The 10473-nt window shown below is 40.0% G+C and overlaps 1 long non-coding RNA gene across 1 annotated transcript; it reads left to right on the forward strand.

Annotated features, from left to right (window-relative positions):
• The first annotated feature begins 362 nt into the window (after positions 1 to 362).
• On the forward strand, positions 363 to 9457 carry LOC139158561 (uncharacterized). Its single transcript, XR_011557715.1, has 3 exons — positions 363 to 610; positions 4106 to 4315; positions 9134 to 9457. It is a non-coding gene; the product is annotated as an uncharacterized lncRNA (long non-coding RNA).
• Positions 9458 to 10473: the final 1016 nt, after the last annotated feature.

Raw genomic sequence — 10473 nt, forward strand, 5'->3', positions numbered from 1 at the left:
ATATTAAGTTTAAATCTGTTGTGTGCTCTTGTGTTGTTGTGGTTGAAGCTGAAGTAGTCACCGACAGGCAGGACATTGCAGCATATGATCTTTTGGGCAATACTTAGATCTTGTTTAAGGCGTCTTAGTTCTAAACTTTCTAGGCCCAGGATTGAAAGTCCTTGGAGACTAGCTCCCCCTGCTGTGGAGAAAGGAGTAGCCTCTCCTTTGCCTGAATGCCAGAGCACGCAGGACTGCCGAAATGCAGTAACTGCTGAAATGCACTAAGGTTTACTCTGGTGGAGGTCTACTTGAGAGTAGAGCTAAAGGCTAATTGGCCACGCCCTGAGACTACTTAAGTCTTAACCCTGTTGAGGCTAACAGCTGGGAATAATGGCACTTCTGAATTTTGCAGTGTGCATCTTGAAATTTGCCTGAATAGTTCCTGAATATTTAACCTCTGTGATTCCAGTCTATATCGTGATTTGAATCTTGAATTCCGTAGTTCCTAAGAAGCTTTGCGAAAGCCTGTCTGTTCATAGTCTGCTCAGTGACTAATTTGTTTGCTTTATTTGGCTTGGATGTTTTCAGGGACTAATTTCTAGGAACTTTGCCAACTTTTGAAGACTCAGTAAGATAACCGGACTTCCTTGTTATTTCTTGTCTTAGTTCACTTTGAATTATTTGTACATTAAAGTGTGCTTTTTGTGTTTTGAGCTTCTAAAAGGTCTATTATGAGTCTCAGCATTTAATTTTTAAACTCAAATCATGATTGTAAGTTTGTGTATTGTGTAATTATTTGGGGTTTCAGCGATGGGCCAGAAGAAATATCTACCATGCATGCTAAAAAATTTTTTTGTTACAGAACATGAAATTTAAAATTATTATATAAAACCAGCAAGTTGAGCATTATCTCTAGCCAGAAAAAGGAGGGTAAGGAAGTACTTAAACGGAAACAGAAACGTTTATATTTCAAGATAAATTCACACATTTTGCAGTGAAGGTGGGGGGGGAGGCAGAATTTCTCATTAGGTTTTGTGCTACTGATTATCTTACTTGGAGAATAGCATTAATTTCCAACACCTCAGTGTTGAGTTGAACTTAAGAAAAAGGAATATAGCTGAAGATGAAAGCACATTTAGGGAAAGGAAGGCAGTAAAATGCAGCTGCTTCTTATGAGAGACGATTAGAGTAACATAGCTTGCTTTCTGCTCATCAATGAACTGACAAAAAACATATTCTGTATTGAATATGAAATATGGCATATTGAAAGTCCAGTATATAAGATACCTTGGAGTTATTTCAGCAGAAAAAAAGAGAATAACCATATCAAATGATAGTCTGTGAGCAATGCCACATGTATCATAATTTATACTAATATTGATGGTTTCCTGGTTGCTTTTTTGTATTTTATGGCAATCATTAAGTGTTGTAATTCAGGATTCTTGACAAATTTCTCTCTTCTTTCATGTACAATGTAAATATATGCACCAAAGGCAAATTCCTTGTGTATCCAATCTTATTCTGTTCTATTCTGTTCTGTTCTATTCTATTCTATTCTGGTAGTAAGTTGACAAGTAGAGCCCTCAGAAAGAGGAAATGAGAGGCAATAAACTTTGAAGACAACAGAATGGACAACAACAGCTTATGATAGTGTAACAATATTGGCTTGATTACTATTTCGGGCTGTAGAATTTTTCTATGTTCTGTAACAAGGAGTTAAGGTGCTGGTCTACAAACCAGGAGACTCTGAGTTCTAGGTCTGCCTTAGGCATGAAAACCAGCTGAGTGAGTTTTGACCAATCACTTTCTCTTAGTCCAACCCAACTCAAAGAATTGTTATTGTGGGGGGAGATAGAAGGAGGGAGGAATATTAGTATGTTTTCCACCTTGAGTTGTATATGAAAAAAAGTAGAATAAAAATCTTTTTAAAATGGCATTCTGCTTTCTTCAAAAGATAAAAGAAGTCAATTGAAAATCTTCAAGCAACTTTTATGAGGATTGGTGATACACTCTAAATACAATCATACTTTCTCTTTGTGGAGATAAGTGGAGAATATCACTTTGTATTGACAAAAACTGTTACAGATGTTATCCTTCTAGTTAAGATGCTTTCTGAAGAACAATTTCAGTACTGCCTTTTCTTTTATGCCTGGTTCCCCAAATGAACGGGCAAGGAATATGAGAACTGCTCACATGGGCAAGTGAAGAGGTAATAATGCCAAGCAGGAAGACTCACAGACAGGCAAAACTGGTGGTAGCTATTTAGATGGAGTCAGTTCTCAGCAAGCTTTGGCACTGGAATAATGCTTCAGAATTAAACAGGCAGGAATTGAAGAAGATTCAACTAAATAGGTATAATTGCTTAGCTGTATGCCTAATTCTAGACCAAGGCTGTCAAACTTCGGTTTAGTGAAATGGAGGGGGGCAGTCCCTATATGTCATGTGCTGTCACCATGATGATGTGAGTTTGACACCCCTGTTCTAGTCTATGTTTAATGAAGACTTATGGCACAACATTGAAGGTGAAATATAAAACAAGGTTTCCCCAAGTCAGCCTTGAGTTCTTGGCAAAAATAAGGGGATTTGTTACTTCTCAGATTATTCTAGTTAAATTTCTGCTGGTCTCCCATATAATAACTAAATCAGTTATTGATAACTGATTAACATTTATGTGATCAGCCTAGGTTAGCTATGTTTTATCATCTGTTGCCATAAACTTCAATGTAGTGAAGTTTCAAATGTTACATAAATTTTCAACCTTATTTCTTCTTTATTTTTGTCATCTGCAGATCCTTCTTCCCTGATTCTTGTATCCACTATAAATTATTCGGTCACTTGACAGATTCCTGTAACCATATAGTAATAAATATTTTTATTTATTAATATATTAATACATTATTTAAAATTAATAAATATTAATGAATACTTTGTACTAATAATGCAAGTATTATTATACAAGTATTAAAATACTAAGTATTAATAATACTTAGCAAAACCAAGTATTAATAAAAATAGCCATTTGATATCTGGAAAATGAAATACATCTTGAAAATGAATAATCGATCATTATTGTATGGTTTCTTTAGCTAGATTCCACCATATATGGTTTATTGATAGTGTTTCTTTGTTACCATACCTTTGAACCACTTTTACATTAGAATTTAAAAAAACAGTACTTCATTACCTTCTGTGGAAGGGCATTTTCTCACATCTCCTACAGAATAGAAACTGTCATGATGTTTTTAGATGTGTTAATTCATTTAACTTTGTAAATTTACAACTGTTCATTCTGAGGTACTGAGGTTGACCTAAAAAGTAATCTGAAGTGAGGGTAATGTAAATATTGACTAATTAGCACTCTTTCTGCAACTTCCTTCCTAGCTCTTATTTTCTGTCATAAAACTTGATATTTTTACCACTTTGGCCTTTTGTTGATTGCGTTCAATATTTTTTCCTGTTCTCTGTATGTACTACTGCAATAAAAGAACTTTTCTTTCTTTTCACCAAAGCCAGCTATTTTTTTTCTGGATTTATAGACCTCTCATCGTCCCAGTACAGCCAATAGTTTCTTTTTCAGATTTCTCCTTTTTGAGCATCACATTTACAAACATCCCCCCCCCCCACTCACACACACTAGCCTTCCACTAGTCTTCACTGGTTTGTTCCTGGATGTAAATTCTTTGTTTCCTCTCGTGGTACAGGTGTTATTTTACTCAGCAACATTGAGGCATGGTGTTATCACCTTTTACAGCTCCTGCAAAGGGCACTTTGCATACATTTAAGCTATCTGAATTGCCACAGGCTGTAATTTATGTTAACATTTAGCTCCTGAATTTATATTTCCTCTGTATACCATGTGCATGCATGCAACTGATGAGGTGGGTTGTTGCTCACAAAAGCAGGTCAGTTAGTCCTTGGCTTCCAAAAAGACTTTAACTTCTTATTTCTCATGCCCATCAATGAAATTTCATAGGTAAAAAAAAAAGATGCTCAATGCATTTCAGTGCTGCACCTGTGCATATTTTCTGCAGTTGTGCCTGACTGAGAGTTAAACCCAGAAATAACAAAATGATTGATCACCTTTGAATCTGAGTCTAAACTGTTAACAACTATCTCTTCCCAGGTCTGGAGAAAAGAAGAGTAAGGAGAGACATGATAGCTGTACATAAAGCAAAGCTACAGGGAAAATAATCAAGAACCCTCTCTACACCACGATGACGCTGTGGTTAGCATGCAGTACTGAAGGCTATTTCTGCTGACGGCTGTCTGACTGCAATTTGACAGTTCAAATCTCACCAGGCTGAAGGTTGACTTAGCTTTCCATCCTTTCAAGGTGGGTAAAATGAGGATCCAGATTATTAGGGGCCAATATGCTGACTCTGTAAACTGCTTAGGGGGGGCTATAAAGCACTGTAAAGTTGTATATAAGTCTAAGTGTTATTGCTATTCTATGACAAACAAAAGTTAGGACTTGAGATAATAGGAACAAGTAGGGATCTAATAATATTTTTAAATACAGGTATAAGGAAATATTAGCTGAAACTAAGATCTGTAGAAAAGTGGAATGTTCTACTCAAAGTAATTTTTTGGGAAAAGCTGAATAGCCACTTTCTGAGATAGCCGTTTCTTGAAAATCAATCAATTCATTTTCTGCACATTACAGAGCATTGGTCTAGATTAGAAGATCAACTTCCAGAATCCCCCAACCCAGCTTGCTGGGAGATGAGATCTATACATCATGAAGTTACTGAGGTTGAGAAGCAATGAACCAGATGAGCCTTGTGCTCCCTTCCAACTTTCCAATTTTCACATAATATAACCATCTTCTTTGATGCAGCAATGTGATCAGTATTATATTTGCCTGTTGGGAAGACCAAAAGGGATAAAAAGAAGGGGCAAAGGAGATGGGATCAGAAGGAGCCTGATTTCAGTATTAAGTTATTAATCAGAGAAATGCTAAGAAGGGTTTCCATCTTGATTCAGAAATGTATAAAACTACTCATTTTTAATACATCAAAATACATCTGTCAAAATCATAGGAATGCTAGATGTGAAACTGTCCCCCGGGGGGATGATGGGTAGGTAGTAATAGCTTTAATGAGATGTGGTGATGGAAACTGTTCTTTTGCGGGCTGTTGCTTATAGGAAGATTGCCTAAACTAAGCAGCACAATGTGTCAATTCTATGACACTTCTTCTCTATTCATTTTGCTTCCATTTACCTAAACTGGGAAATATTTCAAGGCATTTCATTCAAAGGCGGGACTGTCAATCCCTTCAAGGTTTATTCCTGACATGGGGTGTTTGGCTCAAAGATAGGAAGGATAGAACAAGCAAAGTCCCAGAGAACCACAGGGGGGTTTTGCTTGAGATTCATAATAATAATAATAATAATAATAATAATAATAATAATAATAATAATAATAATAATAATAATATAAAAAAGATGTGGCACAGATGATCCACTGGAACTTGTGCTGGAACTACCAGTGGCAAAGAACTGGTGGGATCATAAGCCCGAAAAAGTGGTCGAAAATGAGCAAGCAAAACTGCTGTGGGACTTCCGACTTGAGACTGACCGAATTCTGAAGCATAACACACCAGACATCCTGATTGTGGAGAAAGAGAAAGTATGGATCATCGACATTGCAATCCCAGGGGACAGCAGAATTGAGGAGAAGCGGCTACAGAAATTAGTGAAATTAGAAGATCTAAAAATCGAGCTGCAACGACTCTGGCATAAGCCAGTGAAAGTGATCCCAGTGGTACTTGGCACACTGGGCGCAGTGCCAAAGGATCTCAGTGGACATTTGAAAACCATCGGAATTGACAAAATCTCCATCTGTCAATTGCAAAAGGCCGTTTTACTGGGATCGGCAAACATAATTCGCCGCTACATCACGCAGTCCTAGGTGCTTGGGAAGGGCCCGACTGGTGATGAAATACAAAATCCAGCATAGTGATCTTGTTTGCTGTGTTGTACTGACATAATTTATTAGATTTGTATGCCGCCCCTCTCCGAAGACTCTGAATTTGAAAGCATAATAGATTGGGAACTTGTTTTGAATCCATTTTTTTAAAAAAACATTTAATATTATTTTGAGAGCCAGAACTGAACCTGAACTGAACTCATCTGGCACAAGATGTGTTTTTGCTATCCAAGTATATCTGCCACAATGCCTTTCGCGTGGCATGTGAGATAAGCTCTCCCACCTCACCCCTAGATTTCAAAGGTTTGGGTTGAAAGATCCTTACTTAGCCTACTGCCCTAGGAATAGGAAGATCAGAAGGCAACATAATAAACATGAAGACGCAGAATGGCAGAAGCTGAAGAACAGAAGAGCTATGAAAAAGCAGGAGCTCTGCAGAAAAACAGGAGGGGGGTTAGGAGCTCTTTTTCACTAGCTGTGTGAAGCTGACAGAGATTCCCTCCCACAGAAAGCTGGCTAGAAAGTACAAATGAGAAGAATACCTGGATGGAGAATTCTCTCCCACTTCTCTCCTGTTTATGCTCTGGATAGTGCTAACAATAAATTAGAAACTGGGAGAGGTTTCCAAAATGCCATGTTGGAAGAAGAGCTTTCATGAACAGATAGAAATGGAACGAATCCACAATGAATTAATGAATGAATCTACAATGAATTAATTCCTGCATTAGGCCAGCAAGAATGCAACAAGTTGAAGGTGAGAATTATTTTTTTAAAAGAATGGAGTGGATTCTAGTTGCATTTTTATCATTCTGCCATATGCTTGAACAATGGTCCAGTCCTCCGCATGACAGCTTCTTTCTCAGACATTTCTTAAGTGGAATCTCTTTCACTTCTAATAGAATTTAGACTCATCAAAGCCTGCTGCCAAATGTCAATGGAGATTCTCAGTCATCCAGGTCAGTTGTCTGAGAGATGCTTTCTTTTTTTTCTTTTTGTCAAAGCCAACTAGACTGTTATGCCTTAAGGAGAAAAAAAAGCAGTCCATTGCCTTTTTTTGGCTGGGGGGAGCCACCTTGAAACCTGCTGCCAAATATTCCACCAACATGAGGAGTAATAAAGGAATTTCCCTCCCTTCTGGGGTTCCAATAGAAACAAGAATCTCCCACCTCTAATGGTGAATTTCTGTAATTTTTCCTTATTGTTAAAAAAACCAACAACACACACACCAGCATACAAACATGTGAAAAGTACAGTATAATGCATTGGTAAATGGGCACTTTAAACTATTGAGAGGTTTGTTTGTTTGTTTGTTTGTTTGTTTGCTTGCTTGCTTGTTTGTTTGTTTGACTTGTATACCACCCTTCTCAACCAACTCAGGGAGGCGTACAACATAATGAATACAGTACAAGTGTATAGAAATCTAATATTAAAATATAAAAATAAAAAAATAAAAAAATAAAATAAAACTCCATTTATCCTAACCCAATCATCCACATTCATCTCAACTGGGCCTAGCCACCCATAACATTGGCCGGAGTTATACTTTTGGGGCACTCATAGATAATGAACTCATACAAGTAACCACATTCTAGTTAGGTTTGGCTAGAGTCTCATGAAATTGTCTAGTTCACTGATGCCTAACCTTTTCCGGACTGCATGTCCAAAGCACATGCATGAATGTGTGTGTGTGCATGCCCAAACCTTCAAAATGCAATGCTAGCACCCCCTGTATGTGCCCCTCTTCCCGTACATGCATGTATGGCCTGCATGTTCCCCTGCCCCTGTGCATGCAAGCACATCTCCTGCATGTGTGCACAGCCTCCCACATGCACTCGGCTCTCTGTGCACACGCAGCAGAGACACGTGCCACAGGTTCACCATCTTGGGTCTAGTTAAGGGGTGGGTTGTAACCAGTGATGGGCTCCTACAGGAATGGTCAGGAATGCAGTTTCAGTAGCAAAATTTGGAGTTCCACTCCAGAGCACCCAATTTGCATTGAAAGATGTTGAAATAAAATGCATAAGCCACGCCCATGGTGTGGTAGTAAAAATTTTGGTAGCCCATCACTGGTTGCAACTTACCTCACCACTGGTTTGCTTCCTCCTATAGTGCATGGGCGGGCGCATACATTTGCAGTAATGAAAACCCGGCTTCTACACACACGCAGAAGCAAAGAACAAAATGGCGGCACCATAGGCGGAGCCGGTTCGGGGGCGTGGCCAGCTGACGATCACTCCCCAGTTTGGCAAGTGGAGGGAAATTCCCGCTAGCGGTTCTATAGAATCAGCCCGAACCAGGAGCAACCCACCTCTGGCCTAGTTGCCTTCTGCCTTGATGGGTCTTCAGTTTATTTTTCTCCTCTCCATCCATCCCTGCCTTTCCCGAATTGGAGTCCTTTGTGTGATCATCTCGCTGATGAAACTTGATTTGTTTCTACACACTCTATATTGGCTGAGCTGTGACATGATGCTCTGGAATTCATCACATAAAGTCTCTGACTCATGAGTAGTCTTCTTGACATGAGAGGGCTAGCTCCCTGCCCCTGCCAGTTGTAAATATTATCCATTTTTTCTTTCTGTCCCACCACCACCACTTTTGCTTCACCGCATCCAACATCGGGGTCTTATATATGCTTCTGAGCTCTCTGCATCCTAACCACAGGTAGCTTCTTTTATCCTTCCTCCAACTACTTGACCTGTAGCTCTGAGAATTATTAAATTATAATCTGGAGCCAGCAGTCCTAGCAAGAGTTAGCATAACTCTTTCTAAAAAATCTGGTCTTCTATTTCCCTAATATCTCTATTGCCTGCATCCTGCTGTTTAGTTTAACAAGCTCAATCTTTCTTTCCCCTTTTTCTGCTTTACTGCCACCACTTACAATCTCAATGGAAATGTAACATTGAATCTTCCAACTGAAAAACACTTCCAGTGCTCCAAAAGGTGAATTGTGTTTTCTCATTTCAAGTATTGGGAAATGAAAAAATCCTGTACTGAAAGATTTCATATTCTGTGTGAATTGCCTGCCCCGATAAAAACAGATTGTGTGTGTGTGTGGGGGGTTTGTATGTGATAACTTAGACTCTACCTAAAAGCTAGAAGGCCACTGTATCCTCTCCTCTGTAATGAAAACCCTGTTTGGAAGTCCAACAAGAGCTTTTGGAAAGCTTATCAGTCAGAGACACCTTATCCATTTGTCCTTCTTTGCCTGTTGTTTCTTTTCAGGAATCAGCTTTTCTCCAACGTGACCAAACAACGCTAGTGCTGAAGAGGAAGAGAGAAACCCTAAAGGAAAAGATGAAATGAAATCTAAGACAGGGTCCATGGGAATGAGTTAAAAAAAGTTTCCTAAAAAGACAGATGCGCAGGAGGCTGTCACGAAGGCCACAGGCAACCACTGAAACAATGTCACTTGGGATTCTAGGAGATGATCTAAAGGCAAAGAGATGGGAGGCGGTGCTCTTTCTTTCTACCCTCTCTAGCACACTATGCTAATGTTCTGTTTTTATCTTGCCCCTTGGTCTTCAATGAAACATTCTTTTCCCAGAAGGTATGGCCACTGCCTGGCTGATTATGAGGCAAATATGGAGGTGGCAGTGTGGGGATGAAACCATTTTCTCTGCCCCATTAAAATCAGTTGGGTCTGTAAGTGATCCCCAGTGGAGAGTAAACCCAGCCTCCTCCCCCCTCAGTGCGGCCCTGACCTGCTTCAGAAATTGACTGTGGTACGTAATACTTCCTTCTCTAATTTTACCCCATAACAACCTTATAAGAGAATTAAAATGGGAGTTGGGCCTTATCCAACTGAATTCCCATAGCTGAAAACAGGGGTGGTGTTAAATCAGAGGCTGGAGGCCGAGGAAGAGGGTAACAGCTCTTTATTTAGCAATCAGGAACATTAAAAGTGACCAGCTCGCAGGCAGGTAGTGACTTAAAGAAAAAGCAGCCAAAGCCGCACCTTTTATACTTTGTTACCAGCGCTGGGGATTGGTGACAATGTTTCAGGCTTTGCGCCGAGGCTTCCTATTGGTTGCGCTTGTGGGCCTCTCATTGGTCGCGCCTGCTCCAATCAGCGATCACATTTATTTTAACAACTTGCAAACATAACAGGTGGCCTTCAAAAATTTTAGCAAGGGGTTCTCTGCCTGGTTGCTGGGTGGGCATGGCCATGGTGGGCGTGGCTAGTTGGCCTCCTGCAGCAGGGCATTTTTGCCCTCCCTGGGCTCCAGAGGTTTTCTTTGAGCCTCCAGATGGGCGAAAACGCAGGCCCTCTGGAGGCTGCAAATGGGCTTTTTCTCGAACTTCCAGTAGGCCTATTTTGCACCTTTTCTGAACTTCTGTGAATGCTTTGCACTTACCTGCATCCAGTGAAGGGCTACCAAAGTTTTTACTACCACACTGTGGGCGTGGCTTATGCAGGACACCCTGCATTTTCTTTCAACATCTTTCAGTGCAAAATGGGTGCTCTGGGGTGGAGCTCCATTTCCGTGACCCCATTGCGTCCCGTCCCCCCCGTCTGGGCAGTAGCCCAGCCCTGCCTGCATACAAAGTGGGCCATATGTGGA

This window comes from Erythrolamprus reginae, chromosome 1, assembly GCF_031021105.1.
Source record: "Erythrolamprus reginae isolate rEryReg1 chromosome 1, rEryReg1.hap1, whole genome shotgun sequence".
NCBI classification, from domain to species: Eukaryota; Metazoa; Chordata; class Lepidosauria; order Squamata; family Dipsadidae; genus Erythrolamprus; species Erythrolamprus reginae.